Source organism: Halyomorpha halys, unplaced genomic scaffold (genome assembly GCF_000696795.3).
Source record: "Halyomorpha halys isolate HHAL.00 unplaced genomic scaffold, Hhal_1.1 Scaffold934.1, whole genome shotgun sequence".
Taxonomy (NCBI): Eukaryota; Metazoa; Arthropoda; class Insecta; order Hemiptera; family Pentatomidae; genus Halyomorpha; species Halyomorpha halys.
The window spans coordinates 505506-530416 of record NW_027104767.1 but is presented as its reverse complement, the minus strand read 5'-3'; the positions used below and the strand labels follow the sequence as shown (position 1 = coordinate 530416).

Sequence of the window (24911 nt, the reverse complement as noted above, 5' to 3'; positions counted from 1 at the left end):
AAAAAAAAAAAAACTCTTAAAATATATACAAACAAAAGGATAGACAAATAGTTAAATTAACTATAAAATAGTTAATAATGTTTATCTTTGTAGGAGTATTAGTTTTTATGATATTTGACAAAATAAACTCACAAAATGTTAATTTCTAGTTCCTCGTATAAAATGTTGAATTTTTGAAAAAATATATCTCTGGATCCATAAGACGCACATATGTCTGCTAACAGCCAAAATAGAGAAAATTTAACTTTCTATAAAGTAGTTTATTTAGTTGACATTTATCTTCGTAGGGGTAGTAGTTTTTATGATATTCACATATGAATATAAATTTGGCAAATGACAATTTGTCCAAACAACTATAAATCAATTTATTTTAGCAAATTTCATGTAAACTATTACTCCTACAAAGATACACATCATAAACTACTTTATAGCTCATTAAACTAGCTTTAATTTGAGTGCTAATAGACATCTTTACGTCAAACGGTTTTTGGGATATAAATTTTTCAAAATAAATTCACTAACTACTAATCTTTCAGTATGGGACATTTTTCTGAAACGTTGCTTTTTACAAAGCTATATCTCGAAAAATATTTAACGTAAGTAACTCTATTGGGCTCATATTTTAGCAAATTTACTCTTCTTCAAATGATGTTCTCTTAGGTTTTCCTGTTGTTCCTACTTTTTAAGAAATAAAGCTCCGATTGAATTTTTTTTTTTTTGACTCAACAATTTTGTCTAGTAATTATACATAGTTTTCATCATGTAATAAAACATTGGGGTGAGGTAACTGCCTTTTTTTCTCCTCTTCGGGTCTTGTACTAAATAAAATTTACCTATTTGTTAAAAAGGCTTATGGAAAAGTGACCAATCAGAAGAAACAAGATTTCTCTTTTAAGAAACAGTCCATCTAAGGCCAGTAGGGTAAATATTTGATTTTTGCAATACTATCTAATATTAAAATTTACTTCTTACATAAATCAACAATAAATAACTGAACTATCTCTTCTTACAGTATATCAAACTGCTGAATCTCAAAAAATTGGTTATATTTGATGTTGTTATGCTTTTTTAATTATGGATTTTAAACTCAAAATGGACAACAGAAAGATGTGAAAAATTTCTAATATATAAAATTGTAGTTTGAAATTAGAAGTTTCGATTGATTGATAATCTTTAGTGCAAATTAAAATACTAGAGGAATTTTATTGCATTTAAACCTCTTCGTGGTAAAAAAAAAATAATAATAATAAAATAAAATAAAAAAACCTAGTAAACATCACTTGAACTGAAGACCGATTTATTGAATGAATTTTCGACGAATCATTGACCTATATCTAGTATTAAAACTAAATGAAGTAAATTATTGTACCACTCAAAACAGAGAAAGAGATAGAGGATTGAAGTCCTAACTAATAAGTTTGTTGAGCAAAGGGATTCCGTTTAATGCGGCCTGACCTTTTACACAAAGAACACTTATTAGCTCCTCCATCTATTGTACCACTCAAATGGGAGGATCTCGCTTCTTTCATCCAATAATATTCCAACGGTCAAAGCATGACCCAATTTTCCAATTTGAAGGGAATTGGATGAACAAAAAGTGTAAATCCAAAACATTAAGTAATAATCGCTTCATTATGAGAGCAATTAATTATTTTTGTAATAGCGACGATGATATTTGACCGTATATATATATGTAAGAGAAAAGGTTGTTGGGGGTGTTATCAGTGGTGAACACAAATTAGTAAAAATGTATTTATTAGAGCCAACGTTTCGGCCAGAATTTCAGGCCTTAATTATTATGAGTTTTATTGAATTGATAACAAAAATTCAACCCTTAGACAAATCCATGCCGGTTCTCCACAAGGCTCAGTCCTTTCTCCCATTTTGTTCAACTTTTACCTTCACGACATCGTCCAGTCCACACACACCTTCATAGCTATGTTCGCCGATGATACAGCTGTGTTCTCTCAACATGATGACATAATAATAGCTAGAAACACTTTGCAAAGTCACCTTAATGATTTAGAACAATATTTCACTAAATGGATGATTAGCTTGAACATTGAAAAATGTAACCCAAAAGTTTTTACTCTTCGACGCCCACCAGATCCACCGGATCTAATCCTCAAAGCTAAAAATGTGAAATGGAATCCTGCCAGTGAAACATACCTGGGAATTCACCTAGATCGCCGCCTTACCTAGAATCACCATATCAACATCAAACAAACTCAAACTTATGCAAGGTTAGCAATGCTATATCCTATCCTGATATCCTATATCATATCCGAACAGAAATTCCAAACTAAAACCAGAAACAACTGTTCTTATATTTAAAACAATCATCAGGCCACTGCTGATGTACGGCTGTGAAGTCTGGGGAGCGGCATCCTTCACGAAAAGGAAAAAACTACAATCTTTTCAAAATAAAGTCCTAAGAATCGCAGTTAATGCTCCTTGGTTCATAAGAAATAGCCAATTGCATCGCGAATTACAATTGGAGTCAATAGAGGAATATATCTAAAACGTTTCATGAAGTTCCACTCCCAGTTGCCGACAGTTAAAGGAACAGTGACCTACAACCTGGGAAACCCAACCTCAACCCGAAGACTGAAGCCTGCTGCAGGACATTCTTTTATAAATTTTTAATAAATATAAAATTAATTCATAGTCACACTATTCATAGTCATATCACACATATTTAATTTTTTTATTATCATTCATTTTACTTATTCATTATTATTATTTTTTTTCACTCTTTTCTTCTCTCTTCCCTTTTTCAAATTAACTTGTTTCTTTTTACTATTTGAAGACTATTGTTTGTTTTATTTAAGTGTACCAATATCATTATTTTTTGTTATTAATTTCACTTTCCTCTTTTATTAAGAAGCATTATTCTTATCTATTTATTTTATTATTATTTTTTTCTTTTAATAACAACATTTTATATAGTTAGGGGTGTCATTTGTATGAATATACCCCCTCATAATCAACTGTTAAAAAATATATATAATATAAGTTATATCAACCATGTAAGGCCCACCAGGCCGATCTGGTATAAAAATAAAATAAATAATATAAAATTATTTTTTTATTCTTAGTCCTGATGAAGATTTCAAATTATTGTCGAAACGTTGGCAATAATAAATATATTTTCAAATAAATGTGTTATTCACTGATCGTACCCCGACCTTGTCCTCATTTGATATCAGTTGCAGAATCGTTAACCATTTCTGATAGTACCAAATTTGCTTATGCGCCATTTACAAGAAAAATGTAATATTGATGAATGAGACAGATGTCTTAGGAACCGTATTCCAGGAATCCTAGTATTTTATTTACTCTTTATTATTCCTTCTAGTGTTTGTTGCTAGTATAGTCGAACTAGTAACATGCCTCCCATTTTTAATTACCAAAAATTCATAATCTTATCTAGTCACTGTGTATAACCATTAAAGATTGGTTCACTATAGGGTACTGATAAGAATTAATTGACAAAAAAAAGTTATGAAATAAAATCTAATGATTTATTAAATAATCAGATTTTCAATTTTACCAACAGTTCATACAAATCGCTTTATTGATTTGATCTTTTTCCCTTCCACGCACACAGCACGCACATCGCGGTTATAATTTTTGCGTAATTGTTCTAGGACATTCATGGTATTATATAATGTGACTATTTCGAGTATTATTTCAATTGCCTCAGTATTTTTCATTGTTGGTTAAAAAAGATTACTACAATTAGTTTTACACAAATATTTATAGTATAGCAATGCGAAATCTGTAGACATTCTAGAATATACTACTTTTTTCTGTTTCGAAATTCAGATAGAATTACTGAAGTTTATTTTCAAAATTATTTTATCAATAATCACATTTCAAATGAATTAAGACTCCTGAAAAATGTACTTTCCAAAGAGCATACACTGAAAACTAAGTACAAATTTTAAAGATAAATTGAAAAGTGTAATGTTTAATTACTTACAGATTCAGTAGTGTGGTTGACTCCTATCACTCAATTAACGTCTAACTTAATGATTTGTAGGATCTAATTCAACAATAATATAATTAATTTGTTTTATTATAATTTCGAAATCCCCTGAGCTAACCCATTAGTACAACAAAGAACCAGTAGTTAAAATGAGAGGATTAATAGCGGAAATTAACGGAGATTAGAAGGGAAAAAATCAGTCTTCATCCTACAATTTTTGAAATCTGTAATATTTCAGATACTGCTATCGAATGCAATGAAATTTAGTAATAATATTACTACAAACACTTGGAACCACAAGGAACTCACACATTCCACGCCGATGACTTTTGAAACGAAAGGATGTTTTCAGATTTCTTCATAGCAAAAATACTTTACAGACGGCGAACTAATTTTTAGTCAAAGCATATTGTGTGTGTAGTTGCTGGATTAGGTTTTGTCACGATGCTATTTAGAAGCAGGTTAAAAATGGGAGGAGGTAGCTTTTATTAGGTTTATGGTTAATGATAATCAGCAGTTGTTCTTAGATACCAAGTGACATATTCGATGACATCGAGTTCGCTGTACCCTGTGCTAGGTCGAAGGACCGATGAAAGAAGTGTATGTCGACTTCGGAATGAATAACATAGACGCTACGTCAGGAATGATGAATAGAAAGGAGTCAAATCACGAAAATCTATAAAGGTGATAAGGGAGGGAATATTAATCTATTAAACACACAATAAATGTTTGACGTATAATTCAGAAAATACTTACTAAAAACATTACATTTTTACTAATTTTATACCATTTGATTTTTAGAAGAATAGTAGTTAAACATGTTGATCCAATGAATAGTATTGGACAAAGTATTGCCACCTTGTTTCGTGTCGGGTTACCGATTTGGTTCCATGGAACCATTTCCTCGTGGACTGCCCCCACGATCGAACCGGGCCTCGATAGCAATATGCAGATAGGAGGCCCCATCTCCATTGAATGGGGCTCATGGCAGAATAAGGAATCCTATCTCACGCAGGTAACCCCTAGCAGGTGGTGCCTGTTTCTTCTTAAATTCAATCATTATTGCTAACAAAATCAATTTGAAACTTTAAATACTACAATAAAAAAATATAATAACAATTAAGTACTACAAATACCATAAAACAACAACTTAGCAATAACAAATAAATTGTCCGAAAGATTTACAGCATTAGCTAGCTTATGGGCATCTATTTCATGACATTTAACCCTTTCCTTAATGAAAATCCTAAATTGGAAGGTATATTAAAACACCCTGAAAATATTTATTTTATTTTGCGTATATTTTTCTCAAACTTTTTTTTTCAGGTCTAAAACAGCATTATAGATACACAAGTTATAATCAGTTTTAAACAGATTTGTGGAATTCTGTAGCTTTTTATCTGCCACATCATAATCCTTACGCGCTCACATCACTCCTCAAATATACAGGCCATTATTGCCTACCACATAATATACCATATTTGTGGCAATAATTTTAAGTCCACTCCCAGTCCAACTAACATCGTTAACGAGTAACCTTCGGTACCTGAGCCATAATTCCTGCTGCCATACTTATACAAGTTTTTATTATTAATTATAATAATTTTTAAATAATAATTTCCAACCACAATTACGAGGCATATCGTATGGTATCATGAATGCGTAACTGGAATATTTGTATCTTAAATTGTAAGTAAAATATTAGTACTGGCGAATATCACGAAAAATTTTCAGAAGTTATAAAAAAAAATAATATAAATAATGAAACAGGGTTATAGTTTGGCTCATTATTTAAAATTAAAAAAGAATAATTTCTTTTTTTTACTAACTAATTCTTTTAATTAGACTTAATATTTTGGTTTTGAATATTTTTTGACGATTGAAAAGTATGTTACTGTAAAAAAAACTCGGTTTCGAAATTTTGCACAACCAAAATACTTCCCATTTCTATAAATTTTGTACTATACTTAGTTACGTACACATGTAATTGAAAGTAAATAATGAAAAAAAATTACAAATTCAATCGATGAAAAATAATGAAAATTAGTAAGCTTTAACTATAATTTGAATATTTCAAAGATATCATCTGTTATACTAACAGGTACTGCCATCTGAATAAGGTACTATTCAAGTATTGATATATATCAATCAATACTTGAATTGACGACGATACAATCTTAAATAGGCCATAATATAAAAAATAATTAGAGAAAATGTTTATTTCCATCCGACTCCAATTATTCTAAGACTAGAGGTTCTCTTATCATGAAGACATTTAATAAAAGATAGACAAGGATTCGTTGAAAACATAATTACTTATCTTGAGCTATACGTTATAGTTGATCGCTGTCGGATTTACATATCCGAGTCTGTAAATTTTTTCAGTCTAATTTTGGTGCCCCCCTCAATGTGAAATAAAGACAGCGTGTATCCTTACGTCATAGGTGCACTTTATATGTTTCGATCGCCTAGTCACCCATACTACCACCAATCACACCTTTATTATGCTGGCCAGTGTTCGTTGGAAGAACCACTGGAACGGTTAAAGTTAAATCCAGAACAAGACATGAGTAGAAGACGGCGGCATCCTTGGACCGGACACATCAGCGGTGCATGAGATGGCGATCGTCAGCCATCACCACAGGATCGTAAGAAACAACCATTCTCTCACCTTTACTAGCCCTTAAGGGACTAAATTTTGTACTGTTATAAATTATATTATATGATTAAGTTCAATGTTTCCAAATGTCCCACAATTTATGTATTAAAACTTATAAACATGCAATATAGGGCTTCTGGTCGTAAGGAACATATCGGGCCTCTCAGATTGCAAACAAACACCTAAGCAAGAAATCTGCGTTGACTCGTCACTCGCAAAACCTCTTTATTTTTCATTTAAATACAAAATACAGTAATATATAACACATAGGTGTATATATATATATATATATATATATAAGTTAGCTGTGTATATCCTCAGGACAATAAACAAGAACTCTGTCCTAGTAGGATTACTTATCCCTAAATTTAACAACAAACCAAATGCTATATATATGAGATGTATGTGATAATAAAGTTAGTTGTTGAAGTATCCTTGCCTAGTCATTCTGCCCGATCCCCCATTTATTTTAAGGTAACCATTCAATCTAATCATAAGTTATATATATATATATATATACACACAAAATATATATATTTTTGTTCGGTAATATCTTTCCACTCCATCCCCCCTCTAATCTCCCATGACTGAAGCTCCTCTTATTTTATTAGAAAAAATATAATAATAGCGATTTGTCTTTGGAAAAACAATTACCTATAACGAGCTACATTTTATAGATAGTCGCCAAAACTTGGAATCCTGTTACCCATGAACTTAATAGTTTATTTAACAGAAAAATATAAGTATATTAATTTTTAAAAAAAATTTTAATACGATTCATATGATAAATAAAACAGATATGCGTCTTTTCATTCCAAACTCCTTTACCCATCCTAACCCATTAATTCTTAATCTTTCATCCTTAACAATCCCTGATAATCCTCCGAGGCGTCTGAAAAGAAGATGGTCACGGGACCTTCTAGTTTAAATTAACGCTTGAAGTACGACCAATGGGTGGTTCCTTCCCAAGATTTTCAAGTGTATATGAAACATACAACATATTTACTTATTGTATTTATTATTTGTACAGTTGTAAATCACATTAAATAAATTTTTAAAAAAATATATGATAAGAATATTCTATCAATTAAAACTCCAGACCTTGTAGTCATAAGGTTATTAGTATTTAATAGCAGTGAATTATTTAAAAGAAAAACACTGAGGAAGACCTTTTAAAGGTTAAGAGCATATAAACATAGTTCAAATTTGTAGGTTTTCAGGTAGGATTCAAACGTAGTTGACTTGTAGCCTATACTTTTCTTGGTTTCCGAAAGGAAACAATGTTTTACCAGTTTTCAGTGCTTTTGTAAGAAGATTAATGAAAAGATTTTATAGATCAGCGGGATGCTTCAAGTTTTGCCTTGGAAGCAGACTTAAGCTCCGGCTCAAAGTAAACTTCTGCTTTCACTAGTTGGGGAAATACCTGTGGGCTGTAGCCTGTTGCACACTACTGTCCATTTCAGTAACCATTATCATTATTCTCTGGTTCTCTCATGCCCACAAAATCAAATTAATGAAATTTTTAGTACTTTTTTCACTGTTTTTATTAACATTCCATTTCATTTATATATTCAACGTAATTTTCAAAAATTTAATGTAATAGTTAGTATATGAACTTCATAAACAATAAACTACAGATCCCTGTAAACCACTTTGGTATTTCGTCTGCGTCCTCTTTATCTTCAAATTTACTTGTTCAAGTATGAATTAAAAGTTAAAATATACATATATTTATTTATATGTATTAAATGCCTCTTCTAGCCAATACCCACAATAAACTAGACGAGCTGATAGTGAAGAGTCCCAATCTGTTGTAAGCTAAAATATACTTGATGCAACAGACTTTGTTTTTATTGAGGAATAATACTAAACACAACCAGAATTCAGGGCAATAGGTATTAGTGCTATATATTTATGGTATGAATAAATAATTAGATTTATTCATACATTAAATATATTCCAAGTTTAAAGAAAAGTAGAACAAAATAATAAAGTAATTAAAAACTAAATTAAAATCTGTACCACTATAAGCCATGAAGGGTCAGGGGTTCAGTACTTTGTAAGGAAGTATTGCTACTAGACCAGCGGTTGTGCAAGGAGGTGATTTAGTTGTAATCACGCTCGACCGATTTATACCCAACTAAGAGTACTCAATTTAGGAGGCTGGGTCGACCCTAGTCGAACCCATAGGAGTTGACTCACGACTACAGTGTAACAGGAAACAATTTTCTGTCCAGCCGAATTCGAACTCGGGTCCTTGGAGTTAGTAGCCACGCGCCTTACCCCATGGCTACAGCCCTCCCAATAAAATAATTAAATTTAATAAATAAATTAAACGATGCACAATAAATACTAAGTAAATTATTTCTACAATAAATAAAGAAAATCTTACTAATATTACTGTTACTAGTTTATAGAAATCCTTTTGAAAAAAATTGACTGAAATTTTTATAAAAAAACAATTGAATTATTAATCATTCAATTTAGGTTAAAACTTTTTGATTTATTATGATTTCGGGAACTTATAAACTTGCACATTGTCTAAAACAATCACCTTATTTTCCTCTTGGGTTGAGAATTAACAAAACCTTTTTTATCCAAATCATAATTTTAAACTTTCATATATTTTTTATATTTTGTACTTTAAATTTTTACTAGTAATATCTTCAAAATTTATTTAATTTGAATAAACTGAATAATCAATAAAATTAGGTTACATATTTAAAATATTCTTTTTAAAAAACCCTTTAATTGATTATGTATCAATAATTTTTTTTTAAATCGTCAGGGTTATTATTTCTTAGATCCTATTTTAAATATTAATGTTTGATGATTTCTATAACTAAAATAATGGTTTTAGTTTCTCTTCCCTAGACAAGATGCATTTCTTGTTTGATATTTCATAATGTTTATCTTGTAATAAATTTTTAAAAAATTTTAAAAGTGAAATAATCAAAACTTAGGCATTTTACCAGCTTCATAAAATTGGTGCTTTTGAAGTAATTAATACCTTTACGTGGGGACAGAGGTCTTACTCCATCTCATGTCAAGCTTTTGACCATCCTAACAACTCATCACTTTACTTCATTTCGTTGATTAGTCCTTTCCTAAAATGTAGTATATACCTCGAAGAAAATTATATCAAATGGACCATTATATTAATTACTTATGACTAGAGAAAGAATTTCGTTGTCACATATTCTTTTCTACGACTTATAAATACAGTGACCGAAGAAAATATTTGCACACCACATTTTTTTTTATTAAATTATAAATGTATTTGCATACACATTTATATACATTTTATTGCTAAAAAGATATTAATAAATACAAGTAAAATTTTTTAATTTAATATTTTTATCAAGTCGGTTGGTATCTATTACCGCTTGTAAACGTCTTGGCATTGATAGGACTAGGATTTTAATTAAATCCATGTTAATTTTTTCCCATTCTTGATTTATAAGATCCTTGAGGTGGTATCTGGTTATTTAATGTTTTTGAACATTTTTATCTAAAATATGCCACAAATTTTCAATTATGTTTAAGTCAGAAGACTGTGGAGGGATATGAAGTTGTTGTGAATGTTAAATATTATTAACCATTCTTTAGTTTTGTTTGCTGTATGTTTCCGATCATTATTATACGTAAAAATAAAGCGATCGTGAATAGTTAATTTGACAGCACTGGCTAGTAGGTTATGGCACTAAATCTTGGCATAACCTTCTGCATTTAAAATCCCTTCAATAGGCACGCAATTTCCTTCACCATTATAAGCCACCCATCCCCAAACCATTACACTCCCACCTCCATGTTTTACAGTAACTGAGACGTTTTCCTTCTTGAATTCCTTCTTTTTCCTTCTTTCCTTTTCCTTCGCCACATCGTCTTCTGCCGTCAGATCCAAACAAATTAAATTTACTCAGAGAATAATATATTTTCCCAAAACTGACGGGCTTATTGATGTAATCCCTAGCAAATAAGAACTTTTTTTGTGAGTGGTTTCACTGATATAAGGTTTCTTTCTCGGGACCCTGCTGTAAATTCCTTCAGAATTAAAAACATTTCTAATTGTTGTAGTGATCACACAGACCCCAGAAGTCGATTCAACTATATTAGCTAGGACACTGGCACTAACTCGATTTTTTATCGCCTCAATTTTGATTTTTCTTTTCATCCTCTCATTTACTTTCTTTGGACGTCCTGTATAACACTGATAGAAAAGAACAGGATTATACTCAAACATACAAACAAGAGCATGTAAACAAACAGTGTGCAAATACTTTTTTCCTTGTGTTTATATTATGTTTTGAATACAGTTCTATTATGATCAATATTTTTAATTGAATTTGTACTTTTTTTTAACAAGTTTTAATTGTACTTTTTATTAAGGAACCTTAAACTATTTTATTATTATTTAAAAAATCATTATATAAAGAAAAGACAAGGTGTACAAATACTTAGAAACAATTAGCGATATTTTTAATCAGTTTTATTCTAGATCTTTTTTTTTTTTATATTCTACAGTTTTTGTATTGTCATTCACCTCCTCTTTAAAAGATTCATATTTAAGTCTAATTTCCCTTAGTTCATTTTTTTAATTAATCTTAATCAATTTCGTTTATAAACTAGAAAAAACAAAACAATTTAGAGATAAACAGACATTTCACAATTTCTTTCCGTGAAATGGACATGTAATGTTGTGAAAAAACAATTTTAATAGTTTTATTGGAACACTTTCAATGTTCAATCAAGAAGTCAAAATAAGGAAAAACCATGTTAATTTTGGCTGCAGCTGCCATATTCTATTGAACTGACGGCACAGTGGATAATTGATAATGTTAACAACGATCAACTATGGGAGGGTGGTTTAAGAGATAATGAATTTCCTCGAAGAAAGGCTTTGATAATTCTCCCCCTTATAAAGATTAAAGTATAGAAGAAAATGTTCGATATGATCAAAAAGTAAAATCCCAGCTTAAAGGCAGAGACTTTGTGGATGATCCAAAGGAATTATGCCCCTAAGCATACCCATCTTGTGGTGGGTATAGGAGAGGAATACCTCAATGCACTAATAGAACAGGGTATTATTTTAGAAGACATGTGTCGAAGAGGGCTTCAGAGTGGTAGAAGGAGCAAAGCAAGAATCAGGAAAGGAGACTTAAGGGAAGACGGAACCAATTAAGTCCTCAGGGGTTGAGCCCCGAATTTGTTAATCCTACGCCTGAAATGAGAGATGTCAAAGGCGGAAAAAACATCCATATGGAAAAGGAAAGATAAAAGAAGACCCAGAGGGGGTGGAAAGAAAGGGGTAAAACTTTATTATGATATAAATATAAAGTAGTGCTGCCCAACTTTATTGGGTTGCGAGTTACACAACATACTTATTTTTGTCTAATTAGACGATATTTTAATTATACCACAAACAGGCCTATAAAATTATAAAATAATTATTGCAAACATTAGTAGTGTACAACATTAAAACATGATTTTTTTTTCATCCCTTTGGTTCTTTTAATTTTTTTTCCACTTTTTTTTACCTTTTTCATGATTTTTTGACCTTCTTCTCCCCTTTTTCTCTTTTTCCTTCTTTTTCTTTCTTACTTTCTAAAAAAACCGCTAAGAAAAATTGTTTAGTGTATCATTTTTCTCTTACTAAACAATCAAAACTGAATCCAAGAAAAATTCTATTAATTAAAAAAAATGTAATTATTAAGTATATATGGTGAAAATGCTAATATTAATCAAAGCTCATAAACCTTCCATTGGGAAATAAAAAAAATAATTATTGTAACAAATTAATTTGCTTCTATTTTAATTAATTAATTATTTTTAGACGAAATACAAACCTACACGTTTTGTTTAATTTCAAACCTTTGGTTTGACTATTCAATTTTAAATTAAATTTATATATTTTTTTAATATTTATGAAATTTAAACACCCATTTCGTATATATTTTTAGTTTTTTATAATCCAAAAATCCTAATTACTTGGCTACATGAACAAAAAAAATGTTATTTCATTTCTTCCATTTATTATTAAGTCACATTTAAATTTTTTAGCATTAAATAAAAGTATCTTCGAAAATAATTACAATCGAATGGTTTATATATAATTATTTTTTATGCAAATATTTCAAAAAAGAGGTACAGCAAATATTTTCATTGCTACATGAAATTATGAAAGAATGGAATGAAACTAGTCCTTCTCTCCAATTGTCAACGGTACCATTGTCATGGCTTCGATTGAGAACTAAAATTAGTTTCGTGACTAGCACAGTAATCTCATTCAACTTCGGCTATTTCTTCTTTAGTAGTTAGCTAAAATAAATTTCTGATATACTAAATCATTAATTGTTTATAAAGCCATTTCATATTATGATTTTTAAATATACAAGGCAGTGTTATCTATTGATTATAACCAGTATATATTCCATGTGAAATACTCGGAATACTTTTAAGAATTATTTCTACAAAAATGTGCACTATGAACGAGAGGTCAGTTTTTTACTTTGTAAGGCAAAAATTAACTCATTTACTCCTTTTAAGACAACCTAATAAACAAATAAAAAGTGGTAGAAAATTTATTTATGTTTTAAAAATGTTATCAACATAACTAGTTAGTTATAACGATGAATGTTTTCTTGATTTCCCTTATTTATTTCCTTAGCATACTTGGAGCTTATAAACGTGTGGTTTGAATTCGAAAATGTGAGGATGTCAATATTATATTTGCTATGAAAAACTCTGAGGAACGAGTGTGTTTTATTTTTTTTTCTATCCCATACTTTGCCATTTTTGGCATACAGAGTGACTATCAAACAGGTTTCCAAGCAGTTCTGAGCAGAGTGGAAAGGTTCAATTTTCATTCTTGTAGATCGTTAAGAAATAAAATTCAACCCAGCAAGACCGGATTCGAACCGGCGCCACTTCTAACTCAAGGTTTCCATCAATTATTTCAATTTTCAAGAAAAAAATATATTCATAATAATGAATATTACCATTTCTAGAGGCAGTAAGCAACAAACTAAATAAAACATATTTTAAGAATTTTAATTAATTTAACTTTCACGCTGTTCTTCAATTTCAGGAGCTTTTTAAATATTGCTCGATTTATCTATCTTAAAGTCTCTACTTCCCGTTTTAAGCTAATATTTCAAAGGTGAAATAGGGACGTCGTTTTCCGGGGGGTCTTAGCGAGGCGGGTCCGGCGAGGAAGGATTACCTTTTCTTTTTGTGTTATGATATCTTCTTGTGAGATTGTTACATGTCGTACATGAAATAATTAGTAATAACATGTAACAAATATGGCAATTCCTGAGATATATTTTCCCAAAAATAATTTTAAAAACTACTTTTTTTTTGCTATTATGTTATATGCAGCTTTTTAAAAAAACTGTTTCTACGGAACTATTGAACTTAAATTATTATCTATTAGGGCTCTTATTTTAACCAATGTAGTGTTCCAGGGTGTTTTAAAAAATATGGAGCTCTGAAAGAATAGCTATTATTTTTTCACGTTTTGAAACACACGTCATTTTGTATTCCACTAATATATAATTGGCAGATTCATCAATTTTGACTAGTAATTATACATTGTTTTACATTATAGTGATAAAAAATTAGGGCGAAATAACCATTTTTCCACTGGGCTCTTGCTCTATACACTGTATTGAGTGCAACACGATATTTATATTTCTTAAAATTCATTAATTTTAATTAAATTTAATAAATTAAATAAAATTGAAAATAAATCTACTTTTGTAATTCGCAATTTCATCTCCAAAGGTGCTTTATAGTTTAATGTTTCCTTCTTTATTCTTCTCTATCGAATTGAAATTCGCATATTAATTTATCGTCAAATATGGAAAATTTGAGTTGGCTAATTAGAACAGAACACACTAAGTCGCATAGATCAAATTTTTAAAAAATGCATGATTTTGTTTTTAAGTTCATATATAGACACAACACCTTACTTAAAGCCACACTCAGACAGACCCTTTTAAGAATGAAATATTTTAAAAAACGAAAACCTTCCTCAAAATTTGAGTTAAATTGCCTTAAGCCTGCTTTGCTGCCTCATCAGCTAAAATTTCACTCTCATGGTTTTAAAATATCAAAAATAAAGACTTCTTAAGTATAAAAATTCATGTGAAATTTTTATCACTTCTTAAAAATTCATTAAACATTAAATCCTTCATTTTACATTAAATCCTTCCGTATTCGAAGGATTTAAGCTCTAAATAATATTCACAACTATAATATCATATGATTCTTCTAAAAAATATAATAACACATTTCTTTTAATTTCTTACAATAAATTGTTCTTTGTATATCCCTTAATTTTAAAGCATAATATTCCATTAAATATTGTACCTGAGTTAAAATTTAGACTAATTTTTATGATCTGGAAATTAAAAATAAATTTGAGGTATTTTACAGTTTAAAATCATGATTTCTTGCTGAATGTTCTTTGAAGTTTGCTACGTTAGCATAAACAATTATTACAGATTTTTAATGGTTTTCATTGACAGGGTAAAAAACACCTGATTCACGATTGTTGAAATTTCCTTTACCATAGTATTGTTGAACATTGTACACCGTTATGGTTCAAGTTACGCGTTTAAGCCAGTTTATAACAACTAAACTCTTTATTGCAATTTCATTCCTGAGTAAGCTGTTGTAAGCTCCGACTACCGACATTTTGCCTACTACCAATTTTCTTTATATTCATGAAACACGCGAAGGTCTGTTGTTGCTTATTGCCTTCGTGGAGTCACTTCGTATCAGGACAGATATTTAATCTGAATTTTCTTAAATATATATTTAAGTAGAAATATAGATTTTTTTCATGTTTAGCATTTATTTTTCCCATAATCTAATTAATATAGTATTAAAAAAAATACAAACAGTGAATATAAAGAGATAAAAATAGTTAAATAAAGTTTAAGATCATTCAATGATATTCCTCTATAAAAATTAAAATTAAAAAAATTTAAATAGTAAAAGTAATGTGTTACGCTGTTAGTTCTTGAATTTGATATTTTGAGTTTGTAATAAATTTATCGTGAATACATTTATATAATGATTTAATAACCGAGATTTCTATATCTTTATGGAACTTGTTTCTGATATAGGGAGGTGAAATACAAATAAGTCTGAGTGCTTTTAATTGAAATATTAGTAAGCTTTTTAGTTTCGTCATATCCCAATAATTGTGTATGGTAAGTATAAATTAGCTCGGAAAGGTTATCGTAAATCTTCAGTTTTTTATTGTATTATTTTTGGTAGATTATTTAAATGATAATGCCATAATTAATGTCTTAAGCTACGTTTTTATTTTTTTAAATTTATTGTGGGAGCTTCAGATCAGCTGTTTATCTAAGTTATTTTACTTCGTCTGATAATTCTTCCTAGATATGACTAAGCGCACTTCAAAGCCACTTCTCTTCACTTTTCTTTGTTCAATTACACACCATATATATTTTTTATTAATAAATCTTGAGCCAATAAGTAAATACGAAAGCGAGCATTTTATTATTGTTTGCTTAAAGTTTTAATACCATTTTTTGTCTTTACATTATTTTTCTATATGCTTGCTTTACATATCTAAACTTACATCCATTTTATTTCTATTGCGTCAAATTTCGTAATTCCTGTTTAATAAGATTTTTATAAATAGCTTTAATTTATTTTTAATATTGAGTAGTCAATAAATTATAATTATTAAAATAATTCTTTTAGGAAACTATTTCAATAACAGTTAAATAATAGACCCGAAGTGTTAGAGAATTGATTACGCCCCCATTCTCTAATCATTTCCTAACATTACAAAACGATCCTCACCCAATAATGCCGTAATGTAATATGCATGGCATAATTTAAGTGAGTCATTCTTCCCTATCATAAAATACTTTTAACCAATGATTTTCCGTAATTTAGCTCATTTCATAAATTACTATTACAATTTAATTATACTTCAAATGCAATATCTCGGCGAAATGTGGCAATTACTATTCTCCCCTTGAGTAAAGGTTGACATATCAAATATGCAACAGCAATTACGTACAATGACTACGAACTGAGGAGGTATCGTCCCCCCGGGTTGTTCTGTCAATTCTCTTACCAGCTAAGACCGAAGGCTATGAACTGTAAAAAAAACCTCCTTTTCCCTAATGATTTTCAATATGTCTCTTGGAGGGTTGTGTTGGAGTCAATAACTACCCCATTATATCTTTTATCTTACGATTATAAACAATAAAAAAAATTAGTCTTTCAAGTCTAAAAAAATATATTCCAGCGAATATAATTTATATGGTCTTGGTATTTATAATTAAACTAGTAAAAGTTTTAGCATCGTTATATCAAGTTCCTGATCCAGACTCGGTTCCAGTGCCATTGTCACAGATATGAGTTTATTCCTAGTTCCCAAAAAGAAGAAAAATTACCTTAAACTAAACTATCCTCTTAAGTCTATGAGCAGAAAATTGTACGGTATGCTCAAGTAAATTTATACTTGAGGTTTTGGACAATAATGAATGGAACGGATATTTGCGTTGTAGGAAGCTCTTCCGAGTACCAAGCTCATCACAAGGGTCTGGTGCCCGGAAGTTACAATGCCGGGAATTTGGTTAACCACTGGTGAGTTATCTTAAAGGCCAATCCCTCCAAATAATGGACTATAACTAACTTACAAACTATGCTCCCGCCTCTGGCATAGCCAACCGTCTTCCGAGGCTTCTTGTTCCCCTGCGGGCTGTCTCTTCCAAAACTAACAAGTCAAAGATCCATAATTAGATGAGTAGTTAATTATCTATTCGATGAGCAAATCTTTTTCGATCTTATGTATTTTTTCTTAAATTATTCTATCTAAAAAACAAACGAATTAAGAGTAAACTCGTAATTATAGACTAAAATAATAATTGAAGATATGAAGCGTAAATTTTCCTAATGCCAATTTTATAACAAAATTCACTCTTTCCTAACAATTTTCTGACAAACAGAAAAAAAATATTTATCAACTAGATATCTTATTGGTAAACCTGCATAAGTTTCATTTGCCAACTTCAATTGAACTTCAACAATTTTTAGAATTATAAAATATACTTTGATGAGTTTTTTCCTTCTTTTTTACCAGCGATCGTTCATTAAAATATAATAATCAACCTATAAAACATGGAATTTCATATATTAATCAAATTTTAGAATTTAATGGTTTCGGAAATCGTCGGAATCTTAATATCAACTAATCAAATTATTAATAGATGAGCCAATGAGGGAGGTGAGGGGAGCGCGGTGACACTGTGGTAAGGTAAAATACTAAATCCAAGGATCTGGGTTCGAGTCCGGCTGGGCCAATAATTAATGTCTATTCCACTGTAGCATTGAGTCAACCTTGTGGGTTATAGAGCCCTCCCGAGGTCCTCCACTCCACCCAGCCTCATAAAGTGGGTACCCTTAATTGGGTAAAAATCTGGTGGTCGAACGTGAGTCTTACCAAACCACCTCCTTACACAACCGTTAGTCTAGTAACAGTACTTCCTTACAATGTACGCAGTAATTAACCATTAAATTACAATTTAATTTAATGTGGTAGGTATCGAGAGTTGCCTAAATAGTGGTTATATAAAAATTCCTTAATGCACTTGGCAGATTTTAAATTCCTAAAAAAATAAATTAACTAAATATGAATAAAAATAATATTTCTGAAACCTGTAGATACCAAATTAAAGGGTACTAATTGATTTAAGTGTTTTGAAATAATTCTTATAACTAAACCTTTAAGAATTTGTTAAATAAATAATTTTTTGGCCTCCAAAAACAAAATATTACTTTTGAATAAAAAAGTAAATTGAAAATAAGTCTAGTAAAAATATTCAAATAAAGAAAACCCATACATGACAAATTTGATCTAAATTGAAAAATAATTAAAATACATGAACAATACATTGTTATTACTTGTATTAAAGCCTGGATGATATTTATCTCACTAGTAATAAATCCTTCGAAGCAATGTTAACCATGAAAAATAAACAATCGATATTTATCAACTCTTCAATAACAACATTTTTATTCTTCATCAATATTTTTGAAAATTCAATTAATCACAATTCAATATTGTTGAGAAAATGCGAATTGAAAAGTCTTCAGAGATAGAGGAATTGCTTACAGCAGGATAACAAGTCTTATTGTTAATCAGAGAAACTGATCAGTCCCTAAAACCCAATCCTAAAAGTTTGGAGATCCGGTTTGGCCCTGTTAAATACATTCCACTTCTACAGGAGTTGTTCACTTCACTTCGTTATGAATGCCTTTAACTTCGAAATTAGATTTTACGCTTATCGACAGAGATCTTTCTCCTAGACATAATTAATACCTTGACAGGCATCTTTATAATATAAATTTTATACTCAGATATGAAGTTTTCAACGGCTCTGTATAAGCAATGCAAGATTAATATTATTATTTTTTTTGTATCACTTAAAAGAGAAGTATGCGGTGTGTCCTCAACAGTTTTTTTGTTGTTCAAACAATATTTAATTGTTGATCTAACATTTGAAAAAAAAAAAACTAACCAAATCTAACCATTTCGTCTAAAAAGCCATAAAGAAGGAAAATAAAACACCCACAAACTCTCTTTTTTGTAGAGTTCGAAAAATGGTCCAGATAGTTTTTTTTTTTTTTTTTTTTTTATGAAACGAAATCTTCTCATAAATGTTTGAATTTATTTTATATAAAAGTATTTATATCTAACTTCATTTTTTTTCTATGTCCAATAACACCTATAATACCTATCCTACCTATAACTAAAATAAAACATACCTATCAATTCTCAAATAAATTTCATGTATTTATTTATTTTTTCTTAGTAAAGCTACCCGTATTATTGGAGTAGACTATTAGTTCAAACATGACCTCTGTATTAATACAATACTGCCATATGGTGCGAACAATGCCAGCGTAGAAATGCTGATAAAGAAACTCTCTTTCCTAACGATCCACCCTTCCCTACATTGTAGCTATAGTCGTAAAAGAAACGGTTATCAGTCACATAAGAAAAGAACAGTCTCCTGTACCCTCAGTTAGTTATTTTGTTTCTGTGAGTTCTTTTTTTGTAAGTAGCCGTATAAATGGTTTCAGTTTTTACGGTAAAAAATAAAATTTTTCTATCTTCCTGAGCAATCAAATCGAATTTTCAGACATGTAAATACGATGTCCAGAGCAAAAAACATGCTACCTCGTGCAAAAAGTTCTGATTTTTACATACAATTGTCACTTAATGTCTATTTGTTATTTTTTTATGTATATTTTATATATCGATTGATTACTACTTTTATCAATTATATGACATATATATTACGAGTTTGTATACTATTTATTTAAAATTAATATTAATTGGATTTTGTATCTTAAGTGTTTTATTCATTTGATAGAAGGGAATGATAAGAAGAAAAAAAAAGAGGAAATTCACATTGGGCCAAAAGAGAAAATATGAAAAAAAAAAAATAGAAAAGGAAGAAAGAGAGAAAAAGAGTGATTAACAAAAAAAAGTGATAAAGTATAGAAAGAAGAAAAAAATATAATGAAAAAGAATAACAAGATAAATGAACCAAAGCAATAAAAAAAAATCATAAACTAATAATATATTTTGTTTACTTGTTATGCCTATATGTTGTAAGATTAAAAACAATTGTCTTATGAGATTATAGAATAAAGTATGCTGTGTAGCTAGGAACCCAATGAAGCTGGGCGTACAACTTTGTTGTTTTTCATTAACGCTTTTCTCTTGTTTCCTAAAAATAAAATTTATTAATTTTATAGAAAAATAGAACATATTTTGTTTTATTCTATAAATATCAATCTAAATAATAAATTAAATTTAGATTACTTTAAATTCTATATTTCAATTTGAATATGCTTCTATTTGGAAAATACTATGACACCTTTAAGAAAAAATAATAAATGTATAGATTTTTATAATATGAAATTTGTTAAATATAAAATTTATTTTGGAAAATAAAAGTAAAACCAAGATATTTTCTTATTCTTCTCTGATTTTTTATTACTTAAATAAGCACTACTATAGAAAACGATCAAATTGATTTTTATTAATTTACTGTACTTAAAATTATACAGTATGTTGGAATTCATCTAACAGAAGATCATCAATTAGCTGTCTACTTTAACTTACAATAATAAATCATGACAAAATATAGTCCTTTAAATTTAATTTTGTTACAGGTGAAGAGAGGAAGTTTCTACACAGTAATTAATTTCTTTAGTGGAACAATAACCGATATAAATCATTATTTAGTTTTCAAATTGGTGCTCTCCTCATTTTCTATTTTTTTAAAATAATCTCCATCTTAGTTATTTTTTAAATACGGGGGTGTTATCTATAGTGTATCATCATATTCTAACACCATGATTGGGGATTAAGTTTTGATTTCGTAGAACCACTACAGAAATAGAAGTCGACACCCCAGGCCGGATTCAAACTGGCGCCAATGCAAACTTCCAATCTAGGGGTTGTCTCCACATTCTGAACATGATCCAACAAATGCAGCTTAAGTTCAAGAATACCTCTCTTCACTGAATCCTCTTGTGTTAACTCCTAAAGCTCTCAACCCTCCTGAGGTTAAATCCGTTATTAATAAATTAAGACTAAGAAAATCACGTGGTTACCATCACTTAACTTCCCAGATCCTTTGAAAACTTCGCAAAAAAGCTATTGTATTCCGCACGAATGTATAGGCAATCGTATTCCTTGAAATACCAACATTCTTTTTATACGGAAACACTCTATAAAATTCTTTAAGCCAGGTAAACCTCTCTTCACAACTTCATCAAGTAGACAATTAAGCTTTAACACTTTCAAATGTTACAAAACTTCTTCTGAAATGAATCTTACTCGTACTTCAATTACTAAATAATTTTTCATATCACTTTGGATTTCATTCAGGATCTTTCGCAGTTCAACAAGGTCTTCGAGTTGTTGATCCTATGCACTCGAAAGAATATTGTAATATAACCTTCATTAGGTTCATTTCTGTACGCAACAAAAACCTGTTGAAGTTTGAAAATCTGCCGAATGAAGTTTCAACATCATATAATTAATGCATTGCAGCATGCAAGAGCGAATGTCCTAGATATTGAAAAATGATTGAGCACAAGCTATATTGCGTATTTTAATGATGGTTTCCTGTTTAATATTGCTAACCAGGGCTTTTTAAGCACAAAAAAAAATATAAAAATGTATAATCACATTAAAAAATACATGTGTTAAAGGGCCCTCCTAAGGGACAGAACTCTGCCATCTGTAGGGCAATTAGTGGCAGATTTGATCACCCAAGTCTGGGAACCGGAATCGAAATTAGGATAACAGCTGGCGGAGAGCAATTGAACTTCGGAGTCACAAGTTCCAAATCTTCGCATTCATCTGTGTATGCAGTAATATCGTGATCCAGTTCTATAAGTAGGATTTAACAGTGCCTAATCCACCAATTTTCCAGTATTTGTAGAAAATCTGACATGGTTTAATCTCAATTGTACAAATATCAGTCATGATTGGTTTGAAGAAATCCAATGTTTCGAAAGTAATCTAATATACCTACTTTCTAAGGAAAAATTTGCAAAACAAATATAATCATGTTCCGATTAAATTATACATATCATGAAGCTGATGTTCATACTGACGGTTGTTCAATTACTATTTGAAATATTACCGATGAAAAAGAAAAACGTATATTTGGTTCGGGAAATCAATTTATATTCAGCTATAAGAAAATTATAACCAACAACTATGTATTAATAACCTTCTGTTAGTAAGAAAGGTATGACAAAATGGTATTTGTCTAATCACACAATAAGTCATTACAGCAACTATGAAATATTTGAATTCCAAAGAAATATGAAATATTCAATATATTAATCTAGTATTGGAATACTAGATTAATATATTCTCTATAAAATATTAATATTTTTCTTCAGATAAAATAAATGAAGTCTGAAGTATATATATTAGGACATATCGAACTTTTTATATTTACCCTCTTCCTGGTCAGTTGTGACATACTGGGGGGGGGATCTACAGGTGACCAACCTATTCTAACCAAAGTGGGTCAAGTTTTTAATTTTGTGAGACCTCCACTGAATTAAAAAAGTGAACACCCCAGGACGGATTAGAGCCGGCGCCGCCCACAGATTTCAGATTGAGAAGACCTGAGACTAACCACTTGAGCTACGGACGGTCCTATAATATATTTAACTAATATTATCCCTACTCCAGACAGGGAATTAATGGAATTCGTAAGGGTAGGAGGAACCATGAATTCATAGATGTTCATTAAATGCTTCCTGGGTCTACTCAGGAGTACCTCACAATAACCTGGATGTAAATTAAGAGACTGGATGACAATGACAGCAGAAGGTAAGGTAAAGTCGTCAACCACTGCTTATTTCGGTGATCATTCAGTATGTTTAATTTTAAAAAATAAAATATATTGTTTGTTTCTTTGTTTTTTAAATCAAAATAATGAAAGTAAAATCATTTATCGTCTTAACTGAATGCAGAAAAGAATAAAATAAAATAACTGTTGAAGCAAAATATAATTATTTATTTGCATAAAACGTGAATACCACTTAAGAAAATGAGTTTGTTAAAATAGTGATGTGATAACTCAGATTAGCAATCTTTCTTTACTATTGTGTTCATCAGCTACTATGTTGATTTTGATAATGGTTGTTATTATCTTCACAAATTTGGGAGGAACTAATTAATCCTAATAATGGTAGAAAAACTATACATTGGTTAAATTGGTCGTATATAAGTGGGAGCTGTTGATTAGCGATTAGTTAATTAAACACTTATATTTGTTTTATCCCAAGTTATATATTAATTTAGACATTGATTTTTTATGTTAGTAAAAATAACATATAAACATAACTACTATAGATAACGTAGTATGTTATAAATTACAGGATAACTATGAGGCAGCTTCTTCGTATTGCAAGTTTAGACAGTCCTACTTTTGTACTTGTTATAGTTTATTTATTTATAAGTTATTTCATGTAGTGGTCAAATTAACTGAAGGTATTAGGAATATAATTTCTAACCTACTTCGTTTACATGCTAAACTAAAAGAAAGGTCTAGTTATTCATTTCAATTGGCTAAAAATTTCTACTAAATTAACTAAACTAAATCATTAAAAATTATTTTAATTTATAAAACAAGCATAAATAGGTAGATCGAACCGTTCGATCTTATATTTTTTTAATTATTAAAATATAAAATATGAACTAATCCTGAAAAGTCTTATATGAATATATTATTTAACTATAAGGAATACATTTTCTGTTATAAAAATAAAGCATAATTCTTCTTCATAAATAAATATTGAATAATGGTAGCAATTTTATCTCCTGATCAATAATATATTAATTTAAAAGAATACGTATCATTGATTTAATATTTACGGTAATTGATCAGAATTTATTATAGTATAGTAAGGTTTTAAGTTTTCTAAGTCAAAGTCTTTAAATATTGCATTTAAGATTACAAATTAAAGTATAAAAACGTTATTATGACAACCATACTGTTTAAATTTTAGTTTCAATACTAGTAGTGATGGTATATGTCTTGATTAATAAAACAAATTAGCTCTCCTCTCAGTTACAGCCTATAAGCCCAGATAGGTTTTATTATTGTCTTGTAAAGGAGACGTTAATTGTGATTTCAGGTTAATCGTAATTGTCCAAATCGTCGTGTATGTTTTTGTATTTTAAGTATGTTACACCGTCTATACAGCCGACATTCTTACCAATCCTAACACTATCCTCACCACGTATGCCGATGACACATGTGTGCTCCCAGTTAATAATGACATTAATTATATCCCAAACTCTCCAATCCCATATCACAGCCCTCGAAAAATGGTGTAATTGGAACATTAAGATAAATTCCAACAAATCCCATCAAATCACCTTTACCTTTTGCCGTAAACCTACCAACTGCCCTACAGTTTCATTTACTAATATTACTCTTACCCCTTTCGAACAGATCCACTACATTGGACTACGTTTGGACAAACGATTAATCTGGAATCCTCACATAAGACTGAAAAGATAAGAAACTGCCCGTCGATTTCGACTATTACAGCACTTACTGGACAAACGGTCTAAACTTCCAACACATTACAAAAGACTGATCTACATGACTGTAATAAGGCCAATCTGGACATATGGAGTTGAGCTTTGGGGCTCCA

The 24911-nt window shown here is 29.8% G+C and overlaps 1 protein-coding gene across 1 annotated transcript in view; it reads left to right on the top strand.

Annotated features, from left to right (window-relative positions):
* The window catches only part of LOC106687239 (uncharacterized), a gene marked incomplete in the record, with an annotated part of 403205 nt that overhangs the window by 1209 nt on the left and 377085 nt on the right, over positions 1-24911 (top strand).